We start from the raw sequence: 23,014 nt of genomic DNA, 5'->3' as shown, positions 1-23,014 counted from the left end.
GTGACTTAGATCCAAACCCAAGTTGTGTGGTCCATGCAATAGACTCCCGCCAATAGCATAGGAAAACTAGAAGTTGTTTATAAAATTCTCCAAAACTACAAATATATCTTTGTTTGAAACATCTTGCCCTTTTGTTATCATAGATGGTAAATTCCCCTCCATATAGATTTGCTTTTTACTGTGAGATGCTAGTTTCGATTCTGATTCTAGTTTAAATTTTGGTTTGACATTTGCTCAAAAAAAAAATTGGTTTGAGTTTATATATATATATATATATATATATATATATATATATATATATATATATATATATATATATATATATATATATATATGCTGCAACAAAGAATTGAAGGTTTTTGTTTGAATTACCTCAACAGATGTGTTTTATAATCCTAAAACTTTTTGTTTGTCCATTATTGTAGATCTTGAAGCAATCTGCAAATAAAATTGCTTTGTTACTATTAAAAGCATTGTCTGTGTTGGAGGTTAGTTATAATGCTTTATTTATTTATTTATTATTTGATAGCTTGTTATCTACTAATTACCCTCGATACACAATTCTCTTGCAATCACAAACTTTCAGTAAACAGTAGCTCATTAATCTTGAAATGTAGTCTTCACATTATCGTAGATGGTAATGTACTTTTCATATAGATCTTCTTTTTACTATTTGTAGTATTATTCAGTTGTTTCAAAGTTTCAGTCTACAACAATGCCATTACTTTAGAGTAGTTCTTGTTTTTAAACTATAAACAAAAACAAGCCTAGATGCAATCTGCAATTTTATCTATAGTGTTTTAAGAAATATGGTAGACATGAAATTATAGCTAGATTTTAATTAGAACCGTGTTGATTTCTATCAACTTTTCTCAATCATAGAAAATTTCAATGCAAGGCTATGAGAGAAGGGCACAACACCTAAAAGTGAGGCACAATCTCCTAAAGTTGTTGCAAACATCTTAAACTTGAATAGAGTATAAGTTGTCTCAAGGTTATGGATTTTAGATAAATAGAAACCTTGTGGAGCTGTATAATTCACATCACAATGTTCAACTCCTATTTTTATGAATGCAAAACCATGTTTTCTTCACAAGATATATTCTCTCCCTTTTTCTTACACAAGATTTATTCTTTTTTTTCTTCTCTAGGTGTCCACATTATGAAGTATCTATTTGAGGATCTTTCCTGGAAGACTTTATCTACTCTTCCAAGGTGTGCAATATGGCACGATGACATTTCTATTTACATCTCAATGTAGCCACCAATTAGTGGTATGCAATCATAAAAAGTAGTGTAGGTTGCATACTTGTTGAGCTAATTGCAGGCAAGCCAATAATGCCTAGATGTACAAAGCTAATTGTAGAAGTCAACTCACGATTTTGTTTCTATAGTTAATATTCTTGATTAGAGCATGAATAGATACCTATGTTTAAATAATTCTGTGAAACTAACTAATCCAGGTTTATATGTTTACTTCTACATGCCATCTTGTGTGGAAATAAGTAGGATTGTATTTTGATTTACTTTTTTCCTCTTGTACAGTGAGTCATGATTACTAAAGGTTGTCCAACACTATTTGGGTTCAATTTGTTGAACAAAATGGAAAATAATAGCAAGAGTTATGATCTTATGACATCCTGGGAGGTTTTTTTTTAGATTTTCATCTATTTATAATTGTATTCATATTTGTGTATAACGTGTTGACTCCTAATGGTACTTTTGATTTTCTCATTTCATTGAGTTTGAAGCATGTACATATGCTTTACCAGCAACATGTCTTGTATGGCAACAAAAACTCCTTAAGTTTCTGGTTATGATGCCCCTGATTGTCATAGGACAAAAACCAATTTAGGAGAGAATTTAGAAATTGCCTCGATTGTCGTACTATTTTTGGATTGTGCGAAACACAATGGATTTTTACAAAAAAAAAATAGCAATTTTTCTTCATGATCTTCATCTCCATTTCCATTAAACCACAAAAAATCTGGTAAAAAAAAGTGTGTTTTGCATAGTTGAATTTGTTTACCTTAGTAAGAAGAATTTCAACATCATCAAATCTTAGTACACTTTCTTTCTTGCCAACTTTCTATAGCCATAACTATGCATCCTTGTAATTATTTTATACTTTAGGTGGACAGGCAGGTAGGTAAAACAATTGAAGAACTTTAGTACTTGTCCTATATCCTTACTTGTCATAATATGACCAATTTTTTTTATAGGTAAAGGGTTGAAGTCTAGTTTATTCATTATTTTATTATTTGTTGAAATTAATTATTATTATATGTTAAGTTCAAGGAGACTCAAACCCAAACCTCCCATATGAGTGGCTAACTATTTACCATTGTTGGATGTTATCTAGATCAAACAAATATCAATTATATAAACCTTATATCTGGACTACTTCAAATAATGGAGATAAATTTATGTAAACAATTATATCTGTTACGTCAATTTTAGTAATATCAATAATGCTCTTAGAATAACATAATCAAATTTAGGATGGCAAGAAGTTTAATATGTTTCTGATTCATCTCTTTATGCATAAATGTCAATTTGTTCCATGTTGTATCAAGAAATTGTTTCTTATCTAAGCCATTTAATTTGCAACATTTTAAATCTCTGCAAAGATAAAGTTGGAGCAGGAGAATTTTTCTTCTCAAAGGTGTCCTCTGATTGTAATGGACAATTTACAATTAGAGGACACCTTTGAGAAGAAAAATTCTCCTGCTCCAACTTTATCTTTGCAGAGATTTAAAATGTTACAAATTAAATGGCTTAGATAAGAAACAATTACTTGATACAACATTTTAAAAAATTGACCAAACATTGGTGGAAATTTTGACCAATTCTTGTTAGTTTTCTACAAAGACTTGATTGAAATTTCCACCAATTATTAAAAAAATTCGACCAAACATTGGTGGAAATTTTGACCAATTCTTGATAGTTTTCTACCAAGAATTGGTTGAAATTTCCACCAATTCTAAAAAAAATTCAACCAAACATTGGTGGAAATTTTGACCAACAATGACAAATTAGAGCTAGCAAAAATATAAAAAATTTTGACAAATGTATTGGTTGAAATTTCAACCAACTGCAGATTGGTCAAAATTTCGATGAGAAAAATTGCCACAAATTGTTTGGTCAAAATTATAACCAAACTGGGTTAGAATTTTGACCAAAATTCATTGAAAATTGAGTTCAAACTTACTAGTGTAGGATTACAGTAAAGATTAGAGTTAGGGTATGTTCAATGTTGTAATTAGGGTTAGTGTGAGGGTAAGTGCACAAAGTTGTGGTGCCAAAAGGGGGGTATAAGTGGACATCTTTTTCCTGAAATCAGAAAATTTTGGACTTCAACAAGAATTTGAAGATAGTTACGCTCAAAATTTTAAGATATGACAAAAACAAAAGTCGTAGTCCTTTGAATCTAGTTTCTAAACTACTAATTTTTTTTCAAAATGGTTTAGTTTTAGGTACTCAAAAAAGGGGGCCACAGAAAGTGGTACTATTTATTCCAAAAAAACATAACATAGTACAAAGTGTGGCCCCCCTAAAATTTTAACTTTTTTTTTGAAATTCTTTAATCGCTCTGGTCAAAAGTTACCTAACACTATGTAGTTTATCCCAGATTTTTTGGGTAATTTTATAATGTGTATTTTTTTTTAATAAATTTTTAAATTACACCCATCCCAAAAATGTGAAATATCTGTGTGCTCCCCCTAGAAATGATTGAAAACTAATCTAAAATCAAAACTTCTTTTTTTCAAAGTGTGTAGAATGGAGTCTGGTTTCTAAAAAACTAAGTTGTTACAAAATTCGATGAATGAGCTAAAATCTACGGCCCAATTAGTACATGGTGGTTTTTGACAAAAAATGAACATACATTCAAAAGAAATTATAGATGAAAGACTTAAAATAGTTCAAATTAAAAATAAATTATATGGTTAGATAGCTAACACAGAGACCTATAATGTTATGTAACCTGATCTTATTGATACCCAACCATGAAGAATCTTGAAGGGGAGCACACAAGAAAAATCAATCATTTTTTGTATGTTTGCTGGAAAACATGTCTCAGGCCTGTTTATAAACTCCAAACCTTTGGTTTGGATCTCCAAGGCAAAACCAAGCCTTAGGCTTGGTTTTAATGCAAAGCTTTGAATAGTGCATGCGCCCTATAGTGCGCACGCCCTATTAAAACGCTATTGAATTCGAGGTAGTGCGCACGCACTATTGAGACCTAAATTGCAAATCAAAACCAAGAGAGAGCTGGGGGGGTGGGGCGAGGGAATGGCTATTTGTGTGTGTGTGAGAGATAGAGAGAAAGTAGGGGATGGGAGAGGGGAGAGAGGAAGTGAGAAAGAGTAGGGGTGGCAGAGAGAGTATAGGATAGGAGATAGAGGAAATGTGAGAGAGTAGGGGTGGCAAAGAGAGTACAAGATGCAAGAGAGAGGAAGTGTGAGAGAGAGAGTAGAGGTGGCAAAGAGAGAGTATGGGATGGGGGGGAGAGATTGAAAGTAGGGGATGGGAGAGAGAGGAAGTGTGAGAGAGAGTACAAGTTGGGGGAGAGAGATTGAGAGTAGGGGATGGGGGAGAGAGAGAGTAGGTGGTGGGAGACGGAGTGGGAGAGGAAGAGCGAGAGAGAGGAGGATGGGAGTGCATGTGTGTGAAAGAGAGAGAGTAGGGAATGGGAGAGGGGGAAGATAGAGTAGCTTGAGAGAGAGTAGGGGATGGAAGAGAGAGTAGGGGATGGAAGAGAGAGTGGGAGAGGGAGAGGGAGAGAGAGAGAGGGGGGATGGAAATGTGTGTAAGAGAGAAAGAGAGAGAGTGTGAAAATGTGAGAGAGGGTAGGGGGTAGCAGAGAGAGAGAGTAGAGAGGGAGAGAGTGAGAGAGAGAGAGAGAGAGTGAGAGAGAGTGAGAGTAGGCAGTGGGAGAGGGAGAGCGAGTGAGAGAAAAAGTAGAGGATGGGAGAGGAGAGAGGGGGGATGGGTGTGTGTGAAAGAGAGAGAGTAGAGAATGAGAGAGGGGAGAGAGAGATAGAGAGAGTAGGGGATGGGATAGAAAGAGAGTAGGCAATGGAAAAGGGAGTGGGAGAGGGAGAGAGAGGGGGGGGGATGGAAGTGTGTGTAAAAGAGAAAGTAGGGGATGGGAGAGAGTGTGAGAGAGAGTAGGGGTAGCAAAGAGAGAGAGTGAGAGTAGGGGATGGGAGAGAGAGGGAGAGAGAGAGAGAGAGAGAGATAGTAGGCAATGGGAGAGGGAGTGGGAGGGAGAGGGAGAGGGGGAATGGAAGTGTGTAAGAGAGATAGAGTTGGGGATGGGAGAGAGTAGGCAATGGGAGAGGGAGTGAGAGAGAGAGGGGGGGGAATGGGAATGTGTATAAGAGAGATAGAGTAGGGGATGGGAGAGAGTGTGAGAGTTTGAGAGAGAGTAGGGGGTGGTAGAGAGAGCTTGTACAGGATGGGGGTGAGAGAGAGAGAGAGAGAGAGAGAGTATGAGAGAGAGTAGGGGATGGAAGAGAGAGAGTGAGAGTAGGGGATGGGAGAGAGAAAGTAAAGAGGGAAAGAGAGTACTTGAGAGAGAGAGAGAGATAGTAGGTGGTGCAAGAGGGAGTGGGAGAGGGAGAGAGAGGGGGGATGGGAGTGTGTGTGACAAATCTAGAGAGTAGGGGATGGGAGAGGAGAGAGAGAGGGGGGGATGGGAGTGCGTGTCTATGAAAGAGAGAGAGTAGGGGATGGGAGAGGGGAGAGAGAGAGAGTAGGGGATGTGGGAGAGGGAGTGGGAGAGGGAGAGAGAGAGGGGGGGAATGGGAATGTGTGTAAGAGAGACAGAGTAGGGGATGGGAGAGAGTGTGAGAGTGTGAGAGAGAGTAGGTGGTGGCAGAGAGAGCTTGTATGGGATGGGAGAGAGAGAGTGAGATTAGGGGATGGGAGTGTGAGAGAGAGTAGGGGATGGGAGAGAGAGAGAGTGAGAGTAAGGGATGGGATGGGAGAGAGAGAGAGAGTAGAGAGGGAGAGAGAGATCTAGTAAGCGGTAGGAGAGGGAGAGGGAGAGAGATAGGGGGATGGGAGTGTGTGTGACAGATGTAGAGAGTAGGGGATGGGAGAGAAGAGAGTGGGGGGATAAGAGTGTGTGTGTCTTTGAAAGAGAGAGAGTAGGGTATGGGAGAGAGTGTGAGAGTGTGAGAGAGAGTAGGGGGTGGCAGAGAGAGAGTACAAGATGGGAGAGACAGAGTGAAAGGATGGGAGAGATAGAGTGAAAGGATGGGAGAGAGTGAGAGAGAGAGTAGGGGGCGACAGAGAGAGAAAGAGAGTATGGGATGGGAGAGACAGAGTAAAAGGATGGGAGAGAGTGTGAGAGAGAGTAGGGGATGGGAGAGAGTGTGAGAGAGAGTTGGGAATGGGAGAGAGAGAGAGAGTAAGAGTAGGGGATGGGAGAGAGAGAGTAGAGAGGGAGAGAGAGAACTTGAGAGAGAGAAATAGTAGGTGACCTGGGAGAGGGAGTGGGAGAGGAGGAGAGAGAGGGATGGGAGTGCGTGTGACAAATCTAGAGAGTAGGGGATGGGAGAGAAGAGAGAGGGGGGATGGGAGTGTGAGTGTGTGTGTCTGTGTCTGTGTCTGTGAAAGAGAGAGAGTAGGGGATAGGAGAGAGTGTGAGAGTGTGAGAGAGAGTAGGGGGTGGCAAAGAGAGAGTACGAGATGGGAGAGACAGAGTGAAAGGATGGGAGAGAGTGTGAGAGAGAGTAGGGGATGGGAGAGAGTGTGAGAGAGAGAGTTGGGAATGGGAGAGAGAGAGAGAGAGTAAGAGTAGGGGATGGGAGAGAGAGAGTAGAGAGGGAGAGAGAGAAATTGAGAGAGAGAAATAGTAGGTGATCTGGGAGAGGGAGTGGGAGAGGAGGAGAGAGAGGGATGGGAGTGCATGTGAAAAATCTAGAGAGTAGGGGATGGGAGAGAAGAGAGAGGGGGGATGGGAGTGTGAGTGTGTGTGTGTGTGTCTATGAAAGAGAGAGAGTAGGGGATAGGAGAGAGTGTGAGAGTGTGAGAGAGAGTAGGGGGTGGAAAAGAGAGAGTACGAGATGGGAGAGACAGAGTGAAAGGATGGGAAAGAGTGTGAGAGAGAGTAGGAGGTGACAGAGAGAGAGAGAGAGAGAGTACAAGATGAGAGAGACAGAGTGAAAGGATGAGAGAGAGTGTCAGAGAGAGTAGGGGATGGGAGAGAGTGTGAGAGAGAGTTGGGGATTGGAGAGAGAGAGAGAGTAAGAGTAGGGGATGGGAGAGAGAGAGAGAGTAGAGAGGGAGAGAGAGAACTTGAGAGAGAGAGAGATAGTAGGTGGTGGGAGAGGGAGTGGGAGAGGAGGAGAGAGAGGGATGGGAGTGCGTTTGAGCGATCTAGAGAGAGGGGGATGGGAGAGGGGAGAGAGAGAGGGGGATGGGAGTGTGTATCTACAAAAGAGAGAGTTTAGGGGATGGGAGAGGGGAGAGAGAGAGTAGCAGATGGGAGTGTGTGTAAGAGAGAGTAGGGGATGGGAAAGAGTGTGAGAGAGAGTAGGAGGTGGCAGAGAGAGAGAGAGTAAGAAGTGGGAGAGGGAGGATGGGAGTGTGTGTGAGAGATCTAAAGAGTAAAGGATGGGAGAGGGGAGAGAGAGAGTGTAGGGGATGGGAGAGGGGAGAGAGAGTAGGAAGAGAGAGAGAGTAGGGAGAGAGAGAGAGAGAGTAGGGAGGGTGGAGAGTGATGTGTTCTAATATAGTGCGTACGCGCTATAGCGCGTACGCACTATGTGAAATCACCTAAAAACGGTCAAAAAGCAACTTTGGGGCCCGTTTCATTCATTCTCTACTTTTGTTCTGTTCTGCACTCTATTATCCCGATAGAAATCGCGGGTTTCAACACAGAAAACATTCTTTCAAAGTGGCAAACACTATTTCAAGCTAACAAACACTATTTCAAGGTGGCAAACACTTTTGGAAGCTAACAAACACCAAATTCAATCATTGGATACACGATTTGAAGACTTTTTGAATATTTCTTGTATAGAAAAGGTTAGTGCAATCTATTTTAAATATTGTTTGTTGATATATAGATACAAATTTGATTATAATTTGACATGTTGTTTAATATATAGTGAATTCATTGAAATTTGTATGTTTCAATGAAATGTTATTTCGAAATGGTTAGAAATTTGACAAGTCATTTTATATATATATATATATATATATATATATATATATATATAGTGTATTCATTCAAATAATTATAATTTTTATATGTATTTGAATAATTTGTAATTTACACATTTTAAGTAATTCAAATGTTTGAATAATTTGACATGTAGAAATCATCATCATGCCAAGGAAGAAACCAAAAAATCAAACAAATGAAGATAGGGAGAGAGATTTGGCAATTAAAAGAGATAAAATCAAATTACTACGTGAGAAAAGAAAATTGCAAAGCAATAATGAAGAATTGACTTTCGAAGAGGATCAAGAACCACCGGTACCAAGAAACAAAGAGGAGGAATTGGAAAGACAAAGAGAACAAATGAGATTGTTACGCTCAAGAAGACAATTGAATTGTGAAGCTACACCATTTTGATGTTTTTAGGCATATATGCATAATTTTGCATTCTCAGTTTGTTTTGCAGGATTGTGACATAAATGAGCCACCAAGATCTTCAAGGGAATTCATATCCAACATTTTATGTGAAATAAGGGACGGCCAACAATTTTACAAGACATCATGCTTGGATGGTACGTGCTTATTTTGTGGTTCTTTGCAACTTTTATCAACTTGTCAATATATGGATAGTACACATGCAATTGGAAATGAAATAGTAGATTATGGAAAATTTAAGACAGTGACATATGCTCTAAAAGATGGGAAACATGGTAAAAGATGTGATTTAGTCATTGAAAAGATTCCAGTGTATGAGTTCATGAAGATTTTTTGTGAAAATATTATTTACGAGTATGCAAGGCATACCCATAGAGCTCGATGGCTAGATTTGCAATTCAAGTTGTGCAAGGATACGTTTCCACTGGATACCATTGTTTCGGTTGTAGATTTCGCACAGAACTACACACTACAACCACAAAATGAGGTGCAAGCAAAGTATTATACTTCTCAACAGGTTTCCATATTTGTTCACATATTATTCATGCATTCACCTACAAGTACAGAGGATGACAGGAAGATTTTGAGGGAGTACCATTTTTACATCAGCGATGATCGATCACATTCTACGGAGTTCGTACATGGTTGTTTTCAACTATTTTATGGAGATTTGGCTAACAGGGGCATCACATATCGTCAGCACATTATTTGGTCAGACAATTGTGCATCTCAATTCAAGAATGCACGGATGTTCTATTGGTTGAGCAGGATGCACAAGTTGTGTAGAATTCAATACATGTGAAATTTCACAGAGGCTGGTCATGGAAAGGGAGAGCATGATGGTGCAGGCGCATGCATCAAAAGAGCCTTAGCTCGTGAAGAACTAAAGTACAAAGATGGAGCAATATTGACAGATGCAAAATCCATCGTCCAGTGGTGTAACGCTACAATTGGTCCAGGTAAGGAAGGTGAGTCTACGGTTCGTAGATTTTTTTGGTTGATAGATAATACTAACATTGCACCATATCAGGATTGTTGCACACTAACAGGATCCAGTGAGTTGCACTCTTTTAGAAGCTCTGATGCAGGTTCATGGAGTATCCACACATGAAAAATGGCATGCTATTGTCCATCATGTGCAGAGGAAAATTGGGATGACTGTGAGTCGACTGAATGGGTGGACAAATGGGATATACGGGTTTTGGACCCAATTGACACCTATCGTCCCCCACAAGCACTAGAAATGGTACAGATGGAATCATCTATTGACTTTGACCGCTTGTCTGATCTAGTGCAACCTGGTAATATATATATTTATATATCTTTGTAATTTCAATATGTAACTTTATAACTTTTACGCAAGTATTTTCTGAATTAATGACCGCATTTTGTACATTTGTCACTACAGGCCATGTTTTTGTTGTTATTGCACCTGAAGACAATGAAGAAGGGATAGATTATTATTTGTGTCGTTGTGTTCAAGCCAAACAAAAATTGGATCACTCGGTTATAGATGGTGAAGGTTTAGAGTACCATGTCGGTGCGGTGGTTGTAACTGGCACATGGCTTAGACGATATTCTATGAAGAACCCTGACTTGTGGTTATTCGAGGATTGGCAAACAGAGAGGAAGATTCTTCATTATTCAAATCTTGTTGTTGCATCAAATGTCCACTTGATAAAATATGGTGGAAAACCACATAATAAGAATCTTTGGAGAGTTCGCGAGTCAGACCACGAGGCAATACTTGAGACATTAAAATGTCGAGCAGATCCAGTTGGCTCATTAGATTGAATACAGAGAGAGGGAGAGAGAGAAAGAGTGATCAACTGGATCCAAATACATTGTTGCAACCTCTTCCCCAAGACTGTCCACATGAATAAGGTGGACCGTATTGTTATGATGCGTAAGTGATGAGATTTAGTTTAAATCATAGATTTTATGTTTTGATTTGTTTAGAATCTAGATTTTATGTTTTGATGTCTCCAATTTTTTTAAATCTAGAACAATATTTTTCATATTTTCTTATTGTGATGATATTTTTCTTTCATTGCATGTTCTCTTGGATGACAGGAGGGAGAGAAGAAAAATAAGTAGATTTCCAAACAGCCAGCCACCCTTCTTCATGTAATTTATTCATTTAAGGTAAAAGTCCCATTTCCTTTGTTTGGCTTTGGTATTTGGTTATTTAAAGTCATTATTCTAGTTGGACCTTCGTATGTTTGAATTTGGGATTGTTTAGTGTCTATTTGTTATGATTATACTGAATTATTAATTCTACGATGTTTCTATTATTTAATTATTTAAAATAAATTAAAACTTTTTGTATAAATTATTACTTTTTGTATAAACTTTTTGTTGAAGGTGCACCTCCAATATTTGGTCTATATCTCTTTCAAACATTTAGATTATCCTCTCTTTCTTTCCTCTTCTATTCCTTTAGTGCAACCTTCTCCGCAACTCATTTTCCCCTCTCTATAGCATATAAGATCTCATTTCTTGCAATCTTTTCCTCTCTCCCATCTTTCCTATCCCTGATCTTCTCCTTCATGTAAAGTGCATTAGCCTCAAATAACTTCTTAGTCTCTCTTGTTCCTTAGAATTTTGTATCCTTTTCTTTGGTAGCTATAGGAATCTACTGGGTAAACCACTATGTTGTTTTCTGTCTAGTGGCATGTAACGTATAAAATCATCATCTCCATCATAGTCATTTTGGGCCTGGGTATCAAAAAATTGTTAACTATTTATTTCATCATGGTTGCCACCATTTTCAAAGCATTAGATGACGTCCTTGGGGTCAAAATGTGGTGGGGATGGAATTAAAAGGGAAACATTTTCATCCCCACAAGTATTTGGTTACCCAAGGTTTGTGACAACCTCCTACAACCAATCTGGTTGTGAATCTTGCATTAGCAAGCTTAATCTAATATCAATGTTTGTTGTATGCTCAAGGTTTTATCTCCTATAATAGTCCACTGGTTGGTTTAGGTTTTCTGGTTGGGTATTTTTAGGTGCAATTGTACCTAGTCCCTTCATATTTTGTCCATAACTCCTCAACAAAGTGTTAATTGGTTCATCTAATAAGCCATTGATTTTTAGGAAGGATTCAATAGTGATTTCCTCCCCCTCGCTTTACAACTCATCAATATTTGCATCATCTACAGTAGTTGTTTCTTGCAACTCATCTCTTACACTTTCTCAATTTTGCCTCTTCTAGGCTTGTTCCAACTAGCCCTTGCCAGTCCTAAACTATTGGGTGATTAAAATACCCTTTTCCTCACTCTAAAATATACTCCAAAACCAACTACACTTGTTTTGTAAAATATCACTCAAAACTGGCTATTTCAGTCTGCCAACTAGGCCTAGTTTGAGGCCATTTACAAAGCAACTCACAATCCCTTGACTTTTGGAACTCCCATGACCCAAAAAAGTCTTAATAAACGACTCAAATGCAAGGATTCTTTTTTTTTTTTGGTCTCATGATCAACTTTACAATGGTTTTTAGAAAACCCTCCTTTCTAGCCCCTTTACCCTAGGGCTTTCTAGAACTCTTACTTTGCAACGTCTCTAGAACCCCAAAATTGTTCAACCACCTTCACTTTGGTTATATTAGATGACTTCAAACATAAAATGCAACTCTTGTTTGGAGAAAACACTAAATCCACCTTGGGAGCAATCACATACCCCTTTTTATGCACTCAAATTTTAGGGAAAACTATGCAAATACTTCTTAAATGGTTTCAACACTCAACTTTTCAGATGGAAATGGTTATTATAGACTCAAACCAACAAGAAAAATCCCAAACTTGAGGTTTCTCAACACTCAACAATCAAATTTCAAAACTATTACCAGCACTTACTACTAGGACAATTTCTAGTTTTAATGGTCAAAATCCCAAACCATACAAAGGACCCCCCGCTGTTTTTGCATTTTTAAACACTCTTTTTGGAGACCTACAATAACCTCTCTCACTTTTTGGAGATCACACTCCGTTTTCATTTTACGACGCCATCTCAGGTGATGCTCAAACTTGCAATGTTGGCTAGTACAAAGTTGCCAACTGCCAAATCTCTCTCACCTTTCCTCGTGGGATCGAACTGTCTACTCTGTTAGCTCTGTGTGGTCGGGTAAACCCTATCCCCAACCTCGTCCTATCCCCTTCAGTGCTCAAACGTTCTCAGGCACGCCAATCCAGAATGTCCCCAAGGGTCACTAAATGCCATAGGGCTGCGATCTTTGACGGGGCATATCTCGGAGATCGTGCAAGGTATGGATGCGATTCTAGTTCCTACAGGACCGTGTTGCGAAGACCTACAATAACCTCTCTCACGTTTTGGAGATCACACTCCATTTTTGTTTTACAACGCCATCTCGGGTGATGCTGAAACTTGCAGTGTGGGCCAGTTCAAAGTTGCCAACTGCCAAATCTCTCTCACCTTTCTTCGTGGGATCGAACTGTCTACTCTGTTAGCTCCAGGTGGCTGGGTAAACCCTATCCCCAACCTTTTCCTATCCCCTTCAGTGCTTGAACGTTCTCAGGCACGCCAATCCGAAATGTCCCCAAGGGTCACTAAATGCCATAGGGCTGTGATCTTTGACGGGGCATATCTCGGAGCTCGTGCAAGGTATGGATGGGATTCTAGTTCCTATAGGACTATGTTGTGGAGACCTACAATAAACTCTCTCACTTTTTGGAGATCACATTCTATTTTCATTTTACAACGCCATCTCGGGTGATGCTGAAACTTGTAGTGTTGGCCAGTACAAAGTTGCCAACTGCCAAATCTCTCTCATCTTTCGTCGTGGGATCAAACTATCTCCTCCATTACCTCCGGGTGGCCGGGTAAACCTTATCCCCAACCTCTTCCTGTCCCCTTTAGTGCTCGAACATTCTCAGGCACGATGAACCAGAATGTCCCTAAGGGTCACTAAATGCCACAAGGCTGCGATCTTTGACGGGGCATATCTCGAAGCTCGTGCGAGGTATGGATGCGATCTCAGTTCCTACAGGACCGTGTTGCGGAGACCTACAATAACCTCTCTCACTTTTTGGAGATTACACTCCATTTTTGTTTTACAATGCCATCTCGGGTGATGCTGAAACTTGCAGTGTGGGCTAGTACAAAGTTGCCAACTACCAAATCTCTCTCACCTTTCGTCGTGGGATCGAACTGTCTGATCCATTAGCTCCAAGTGGCCGGGTAAACCCTATCCCCAACCTCGTCCTATCCCCTTTAGTGCTCGAACGTTCTCAGGCACGCCAATCCAGAATGTCCCCAAGGGTCACTAAATGCCATAGGACTGCGATCTTTGACGAGACATATCTCGGAGCTCGTGTGAGGTATGGATGCGATTCTAGTTCCTACAGGACCATGTTGCGGAGACCTACAATAACCTCTCTCCCTTTTTGGAGATCACATTCTGTTTTCATTTTACAACACCATCTCGGGTGATGCTGAAACTTGTAGTGTTGGCCAGTACAAAGTTGCCAACTGCCAAATCTCTCTCATCTTTCGTCATGGGATCAAACTGTCTGCTCCATTAGCTCTGGGTGGCCGAGTAAAACCTATCTCCAACCTTGTCTTGTCCCCTTCAATGCTTGAATGTTCTCAGGCACGTCGAACCAGAATGTTCCTAAGGGTCACTAAATGCCACAGGGCTGTGATCTTTGACGGGGCATATCTCGAATCTCGTGCAAGATATGGATGAGATTCCAATTCCTACAAGACTGTGTTGCAGAGACCTACAATAACCTCTCTTTCTTTTTGGAGATCACAGTCCGTTTTCATTCTACAATGCCATCTCGGGTGATGCTGAAACTTGTAGTGTTGGCCAGTACAAAGTTGCCAACTGCCAAATCTCTCTCATCTTTCGTCATGGGATCAAACTGTCTGCTCCATTAGCTCTGGGTGGCCGGTTAAAACCTATCCCCAACCTTTTCGTGTCCCCTTCAATGCTTGAATGTTCTCAGGCACGCCGATCCAGAATGTCCCTAAGGGTCACTAAATGCCACAGGGCTGCGATCTTTGGCGGGCCATATCTCGGAGCTCGTGCAAGATATGGATGAGATTCCAATTCCTACAAGACTGTGTTGCAGATACATACAATAACCTCTCTCACTTTTTGGAGATCACATTCCGTTTTCATTCTACAATGCCATCTCGGGTGATGCTAAAACTTGTAGTGTTGGCTAGTACAAAGTTGCCAACTGCCAAATCTCTCTCATCTTTCATCGTGGGATCAAATTGTCTGCTCCATTAGCTCCCAGTGGCCGAGTAAACCTTATCCCCAACCTCTTCCTGTCCCCTTCAGTGCTCGAACGTTCTCAGGCACGCTGAACCAGAATGTCCCTAAGGGTCACTAAATGCCACAGGGCTGCGATCTTTGACAGGGCATATCTCAAAGCTTGTGCGAGGTATGGATGCGATTCCAGTTCCTACAGGACTATGTTGCGGAGACCTACAATAACCTCTCTCACTTTTTGGAGATCACACTTCATTTTTTTTTTACAATGCCATCTCGGGTGATGCTGAAACTTGCAGTGTGGGCCAGTACAAAGTTGTCAACTGCCAAATCTCTCTCACCTTTCGTCGTGGGATCGAACTGTCTGCTCCGTTAGCTCCGAGTGGCCGGGTAAACCCTATCCCCAACCTCATCCTATCCTCTTTAGTGCTCGAACGTTCTCAGGCACGCCAATCCGGAATGTCCCCAAGGGTCACTAAATGCCATAGGGCTGCGATCTTTGACAGGGCATATCTCAGAGCTTGTGCAAGGTATGGATGCGATTCTAGTTCCTACAAGACCGTGTTGCGGAGACCTACAATAACCTCTCTCACTTTTTGGAGATCACATTATGTTTTCATTTTACAACACCATCTCGGGTGATGCTGAAACTTGTAGTGTTGGCCAGTACAAAGTTGCCAACTGCCAAATCTCTCTCATCTTTCATCGTGGGATCAAAATGTCTGCTCCATTAGCTCCGAGTGGCCGGGTAAACCCTATCCCCAACCTTTTCTTGTCCCCTTCAATGCTTGAATGTTCTCAGGCACGCTGAACCAGAATGTTCCTAAGGGTCACTAAATGCCACAGGGCTGCAATCTTTGACGGGGCATATCTCGGAGCTCGTGCAAGATATGGATGAGATTCTAATTCCTACAAGACTGTATTGCAGAGACCTACAATAACCTCTCTCACTTTTTGGAGATCACATTCCATTTTCATTCTACAATGCCATCTCGGGTGATGCTGAAACTTGTAGTGTTGGCCAGTACAAAGTTGCCAACTGCCAAATCTCTCTCATCTTTCGTCATGGGATCAAAATGTCTGCTCCATTAGATCTGGGTGGCCGGGTAAACCCTATCCCCAACCTCTTCCTATCCCCTTCAGTGCTCGAACGTTCTCAGGCACACTGAACCAGAATGTCCCTAAGGGTCACTAAATGCCACAGGGATGCGATCTTTGACGGGGCATATCTATGGGCTGTCAATACTTCGACTATACTTTAAGTCAACGATTATCAATATGTGAAAAAATGGAACTCATTTTATTTTGAAGTACTGAGAAGATGGCCTTGCCCTTCCTCAAGAGTTTCAGAAATGGGAGACATTAGGTAAGAGAGTGAAAATGTTACTATCACTTAAACGCACATGATGCAATTGGAAATGCAAATTTTGATGGTAATCATTTTTTGATAAGGGAGAGACTAGGGATGATCATTTTTACTATCTCTTTAGTAGTGGAATTTTGTTTTCTCTTGAATTTGGTGGTGGGGGATCAGTGGTAAGACTCCTTGGATATTCCTTCTTATGATGTTAGTGACAAGTGTTGCTCTTTGAAAACACTTGTACAATCTTTTTTAAATTATTAGATAAAAACAGAGAATTGTAAGTATTAAACATGATTAGCCTTTAGTTCCTAGAAGATCTTTATTTCCCCATCAATGCATTTAGAAAGTTAAGTTTGAAGAAGATCATAAATAGAAAAAATTAGAGAAGCGATTTAAACATTTATATTGATTAGAAACATGTGAGTCTTGAGTTTCCTCTACCTTTTAAAGAACGTTCCTTAGCTAGCAGACCTAATTCCACATTCCATAAGACTGTCATTGCGCTAAAGATTTAGGAAACCAACTGCTCTAAGATAAAGCTTCCCGGTCAATAATAATCTAGCCTATTGAGGTACATAATACTTCTCAATTAAACTTGTGTTAATTCAGTATTAATTTTGTAATTAACTACAATTTCAGTATCTGTGTACAGGGGGTGACTGAGAAAACTATTTGAGGTCCACTTTGAAAATATATTTGTAAGGATCTCGACCAAGGTTCACAACTTTGATGATTAATACATTCATTCAGGCCAGAAGCTCACTACAAAAAAATAATATATAAAAAAGGTAGTGAATAACGTCATGTCTAGACCCAAATCAACCAATGAAAGTCAAATTAGCATAATGTGGAACAACAATATATGCATTGAGTGGGTTGTCATAAAAAAACTTCATAATAAAATTCATGTCTAGAATTAAAAGACCTTAAAGAACATTTATGCTTGTAACACAAATGGCCATTCAAAACTGAATATGATTACAATATGTGAAATAGCATTACAAGAACTTGTAATGCTCTTGTGAACATCGTGTTAATTCTTGTAAGAATCCCTAAGATGCTTGTTATACTCAAAATTTTGTTGAAATTGAATTAATTTTTATCCTGTCGGTTAATTGGCTTAGGGTGATATATGCTTCTTGGATGGAATAATGAGTTCATGATTAACTCTGTATTAAGATTCATAGCATCTTCTAGTTATTTGCAAAGGAAATTTATAAATTACTTGCTAATGTCATATGGCTTGCTTGAGAAAGATGTCTGTGTTCTTATTGATGGGTACTAATGACTATCCACATTTAGTTCTTTAATATCCTATTTGACAAGCTTTCCATAGACATTTCTTTGCCATACTAAGTATTTTTTAAAACATATTTGAGTAGGACTATAGTAGATACTACCAGAAACAGCTTCTTTGCAGTTTTTGAGAAATACTAATAAAGCAAAAAAGAACATCTACTAGTTGGTAGACATAATGGAAACTCTCTAGCAATTGAATTTAATTTCATACATGCACATATCTAATTTAATGTCATACACGAACATATCTAATTTAACGTCATACATGAACAAAAATATAATATAAAATGATAACCAATAATGTCATATACATTAACAAACACATAATATTCTATGATAACCAATAATGTCGTATATGAACAAACATATCATATATTAACCAATAATGTCATACATCAAATATGTCATACATTAAATATAGAATGTCATATGTACATCAAATGTGTATCGAATATGTCTCTCAGATGCCTATATATATACATGGGGAAGGAAACAAGTCTCTATATATATATATATATATATATATATATATATATATATATATATATATATATATATATATATATATATATATATATATGTGTGTGTGTATCAAATATCTCAACTACATCTTTTCCTTCCCATGAGGGGAAGGAAACAAGTCTCTCGACGTCCTCTGCCGTTGTGTGGAGGGAGACAGTGGAGATGACGGGGGCTTCCTGACACGCTCACTTGACCTCTTGTTGAGGCTCTTCTCCAGGTCCAACTAATACAAAGAAAGTAGATATGAATCAATATTTATTATACGTTGAAATCAAATATATGTACTCACAAAATCAATTATTTTCTTACCGCCAACAAATAGTCACTCTGTAAGTCCACCTCAAATGCTCGTGGATGATCAGGCGTGACAAGACCCTACAACAATTCAATAAATATAATCACTTATAAATAGCATTAGAAATTTTGAGATTAACTATTATAAACAACAACTAAAATGAAGAAAATTCTTTCATACCTCCGTCAGTGGCTGTGAGCTAGCCACAGTTGCGGCCACTCCACTATCAACAAACTGTCGCAGATGAGGAGGTGTGTCCGACATCATGAGCTGCACGTCATACAATACACGTTATATCTAACATGAAACATGGAATAAATATAATCAAATGAATTAAATTAACATGAAACAACTATACCTGTGTGAAGCTCGTATGATGTCTCTGCTCTACATCTGTGGTAAAGGTTGAGGGTCCTGTGGAGAACTGATGCACATGCATATTTTTTTTGGTCAATCCTTAATATGATTACGCAATAAATATATGTATTAATTAAAATGATTAAATTGATACATACCTCAGGACTCGTCGAAGGGACAAAAAATGGGCCTGGAGGATCACTGCTAGGCCCAGAAACACTTTGACCCTAAATTTTGAACAATGTCAATAAATCCTAATTAATTAATCATTCACTATACGTATGAAATGTGATCAAATTAGTAATTTACCTGTGTGTCAATGCCAAATGTCTCATTCAGGAACTGATCGGTGACAAGCCCATCATCTGCACCATCTCCGACATGAGTGCCAAATGTGCATAGGGATCCACATGAAGTGCACATGTGACCACGACGTATAGAAGGCTCCCCCTCAACTAATGGGCTCGTGGAATGGATGAGGGTCTGTGTCAAAGCATTAATGGTCCCTAGAGTGCTGGCCTCTACATGTTCCTTCGCAACTAAAGGAATAATCACATGCTCACACTGTGGATGGACCACGGGTGCCCTAACTACATTAGGGTCACGACGTGCTCCGGGCCTCTCAAATGATGACCCCCCACCTCTACCCTGGGAGTCTAACATATCAAAATAATTGGGGATCTCCCCAAGGACAAACTCACAATATAATTTCTTCAAAAAATACATGGGGACCTCGTGATTGTTGCAAGGAGGGGCATCAAAAACCATCCACCATCTATCCCAAAAATTATTTCTAATAGCATCATGTATGCACCAATGGATGGGGAATCGTTTAGTACCCTCTCTAACAGTATTTTGCTCACTGGGTTTTCTAAATAATGCACATATACTACCTTTTGGTATTTCCTTTTTTTTAACATCTTCATATGACAATTTATTTGCATAAAATCTTTTTTGTTCATCCCTCTTAGCCCACCAAATATCTAACTGACCACTAACTGAGGCTATCTGAGTGTTAATGGATTCGAGGGATGATGCCAATTGAGCCCTCATTGGATTGGTTTGTCCAGATTCTTTCAACCGAGCAATGATTCCTTCTAATTCAGTTTTGCCTCTCTCTATTTCATTTCTTAGATTTTCTTGTGTGCCTGGTGGAGGTCTTGCAATTGGTTCGGGTTGTGGAATTTGTTCTTCTTGAGGAGGGTTTTGGTTTTGGGCTTCTTGAGGGTTTTGATGTTCTTGTGGATTTTCTGGTTGATTATGAACATTTCCTGATAAAAAATCAATTGAAATTCAAATAAATAAACAAATCTAAATGAAATTTGTAAAAACCCTACAAAAGAATATAAAAAACTTACAAAACAATATGAAAAATATATCAAACAATGGAAAGTTAGGTTTATATCACTTACGGCGTCGTCGTGGGTGCGCTTGTGGTCTTGGATTTCGTCGACGAGGAGGCATTTTAGCAAATGGTGGTGCAAATGTTGAGTCTTCAACTCGCGTACGCGCTGCTCGCTATAGGAGTAAAAGAAAATGGTAATGAAAATGATGGGCTGCGGGTTTGCAGCCCATCATACATACTTTTTATTTTTTAGAAAGCACGTACACGCTATAGCGCGTGCGTGCTATAGTGTGTGCGTGCTATAGCGCGTACGCGCTGTTTAAAATAGGAAAAAAAAAATTGTTGTCACCTTTTTGGCACCACAACTCGGTGCATATGCCCGTGAAGCTTACTATTATAGTTATGATTAGAATTAAGGTTGATATAATAGTTAACTTTAGCATTTCACATAGGCTAAATGATAGTGTTAATATTAGTGTTTGTGGGAGGTTGAGATTATGGATGTAATTAACGTTTGGATGCAGGTTTTAGAGATAGGATTAGTATTATACTTGGTAATACATTTTGATTTAGGTGTAGGTTTGCATTTGGAGTTTTAGTTAACACTTGTTATGGTTAGGATTATTATAATAGTTAGTGTTACATTATTGATTTGATTAAGTTATAATAGATTTTAAAGGAACCCTAAAACCTTTTAAATAAAGATAAAGATATAAATCATTAGATAACAACCATTAAACAACAACAAACATAAAATAGGCATGGAAAAGGACAAAAGTTGGCATATAGAAAAAGATAACATGACCAAAAAGGGAAAAGCCACCACAAAAAGACTGCTAGCCAGAACACATAGGAACCAAACAAAACACAAATAACCCAAGCACGTTAACAACTCCACAACTGAGCATATGCACCAAGATAGTGTGCAAAAAGTGGACACCATGAAAAAAGTCAAAATTACATATAGCGTGATCATGTTATCTTCACTTTTGATCAAATTTCAAAATGGGCCTTGGCTGCCAAGGAAAAAACAATTTTAAAAAAATGAACTTTTAAGTAATGCAATCACATCATAAATGTGATCGTGTTATGCTTAACATAATGCAATTGTGTTATTAAAAACTAGAAGCATTGCTTCTAGTTCTTCATAACCCCAAGGTGAATGCATCAAGTTGTGGTGCCAAAAAGATGACACACATCTTTATTTTAGAAAATTTCAATAGCGTGCATGCTCTATTGGAAAACCTATTTATGGATTGCAACCTACGGCCTATTCCATCTTTTGGTTTTCTTTTGTTGGTTGCCTTCTCTGCCCCCAACAACGCACATGCATTTTGTAGAAGGTGAAATCTTTGCTCACTCTCCTCCCTGAAATGTCTCCTCATCGCTGGAGATCAAGATCGGGTTCATCAAGTATGTTTTCTAAACTTGTTTTAGCATTGTTCTGTATGTTTTTTTAGTTTTGCTTCAAGTTTTTTTTTTTTAATGCAATTGTTTTATTATCAAGAAATGTGAATAATCAACCACCAAATATCCAGCCTGATCAACAAAATCCTCCACAAAATTGAAATGAAAACCCTCCACAAGATCAAAATGAAAACTCTCGTGAGGAAGAGCAAGAACCTTTGCAACCTTCACCGATTGAAAGACCTCCTCCTAGCACCCAAGACAATTTGATGAATGAAATAGAATAAAGCTAACGATATAAAGCATTAAAAAACAACCATTAAGCAACAGCACACATAAAATATGTATAGAAAAGGATAACAGTTGGCCAAAGAAAAAGACAACATGACCAAATGGGGAAAAAGCCACTACAAAAAGACTGCTAGTCAGAACACACACAGACCAAACAAAACACAAATAACTTGGGCACTTTAACAACTCTACAGCTAGGCATATGCACCAAGAAAATGTGCAAAAAATTGGACACCATGAAAAAAAGTCAAAAGTACACATTACTTACCGCATTATGTTCACTTTCGATCAAATTTCAAAATGGGCCTTAGCTCACTAATGAGCCAAGGAAAAAAACATTTAAAAATTTGAACTTTTATGTAATGTAATTATGTCATAAACATGATTGCGTTATGCTGACCAAACAAAACACAAATAACCCGGGAACTTTAATGACTCTACAGCTAGGCATATGCACCAAGACAATGTGCAAAAAAGTGGACACCGTGAAAAAAAAGTCAAAAGTACACACAACTTGATCATGTTATGTTCACTTTCGATCAAATTTCAAAATGGGCTTTGGCTCGGTAACGAGCTAAGGAAAAAATATTTCAAAAATTGAACTTTTAAGTAACGCAATCACATCATAAACGTGATCATGTTATGCTTAACATAACACAATTATGTTATTAAGAACTAGAAGCATTGCTTCTAGTTTTTGATAACCCCTTGAAATTATGAAGAACCAGAAGAAATGAGAGTGAGATATATATAGAGAGGGGAGTAAAGGAAATGCAAGGGAGGGGTGAGAGATAAATGGGGAGAGAGAGAGATGGGGGGATGATAGAGTTCACATTGAGCTCGAATTTGGATTCATTTTGAGCTCGAAATTGAATTTGAAGGGCCTGCAGCTCGCCCTTCTTCGTACGCTCCATGCTTTGTTGTTCTGCAAGTAATTCTGCACTCTCCCTGCAGCAACGCCGCCATGAAAGCATTCACACGCCATCGCCACCTTTCTCTCTCTCTTTTTCTCTCCCCCTCCACGCCGTCAAAGCTCTCTCACAAACAGATGTATGTATATATGTAACTTCAGTTACTATTTGCGGTGCTTAAAAAAGTGGACTTTCAACAAGGACGAGAAAGTGGGTGTGCTGAAATACGACATGAAATAATAATTGTCTGGTGGAGCAGAGGAATGCATAAACATATACACACACACAGATATATAGCATTGACATTAGAGGAGTGACACCCGTCCGGGGGTGTTTGGGGAGAGGCCTTTTTCTATGCGTTTTTATAGA

At 38.9% G+C, this 23,014-nt stretch overlaps 1 pseudogene; it reads right to left on the bottom strand.

The window, feature by feature from the left end:
- LOC149550357 (uncharacterized) overlaps positions 1 to 22,719 on the bottom strand; it is a 67,329-nt pseudogene extending 44,610 nt beyond the window's left edge.
- Between the last annotated feature and the right edge of the window lie 295 nt (positions 22,720 to 23,014).

The sequence above is a fragment of the Cupressus sempervirens genome, chromosome 7 (assembly GCF_028749045.1).
Source record: "Cupressus sempervirens isolate cs-2001-9-10 chromosome 7, ASM2874904v1, whole genome shotgun sequence".
Classification (NCBI taxonomy): Eukaryota; Viridiplantae; Streptophyta; class Pinopsida; order Cupressales; family Cupressaceae; genus Cupressus; species Cupressus sempervirens.
Note: the sequence above shows the minus strand (reverse complement) of the source record. Positions and strands in the feature narration are given on the sequence as shown.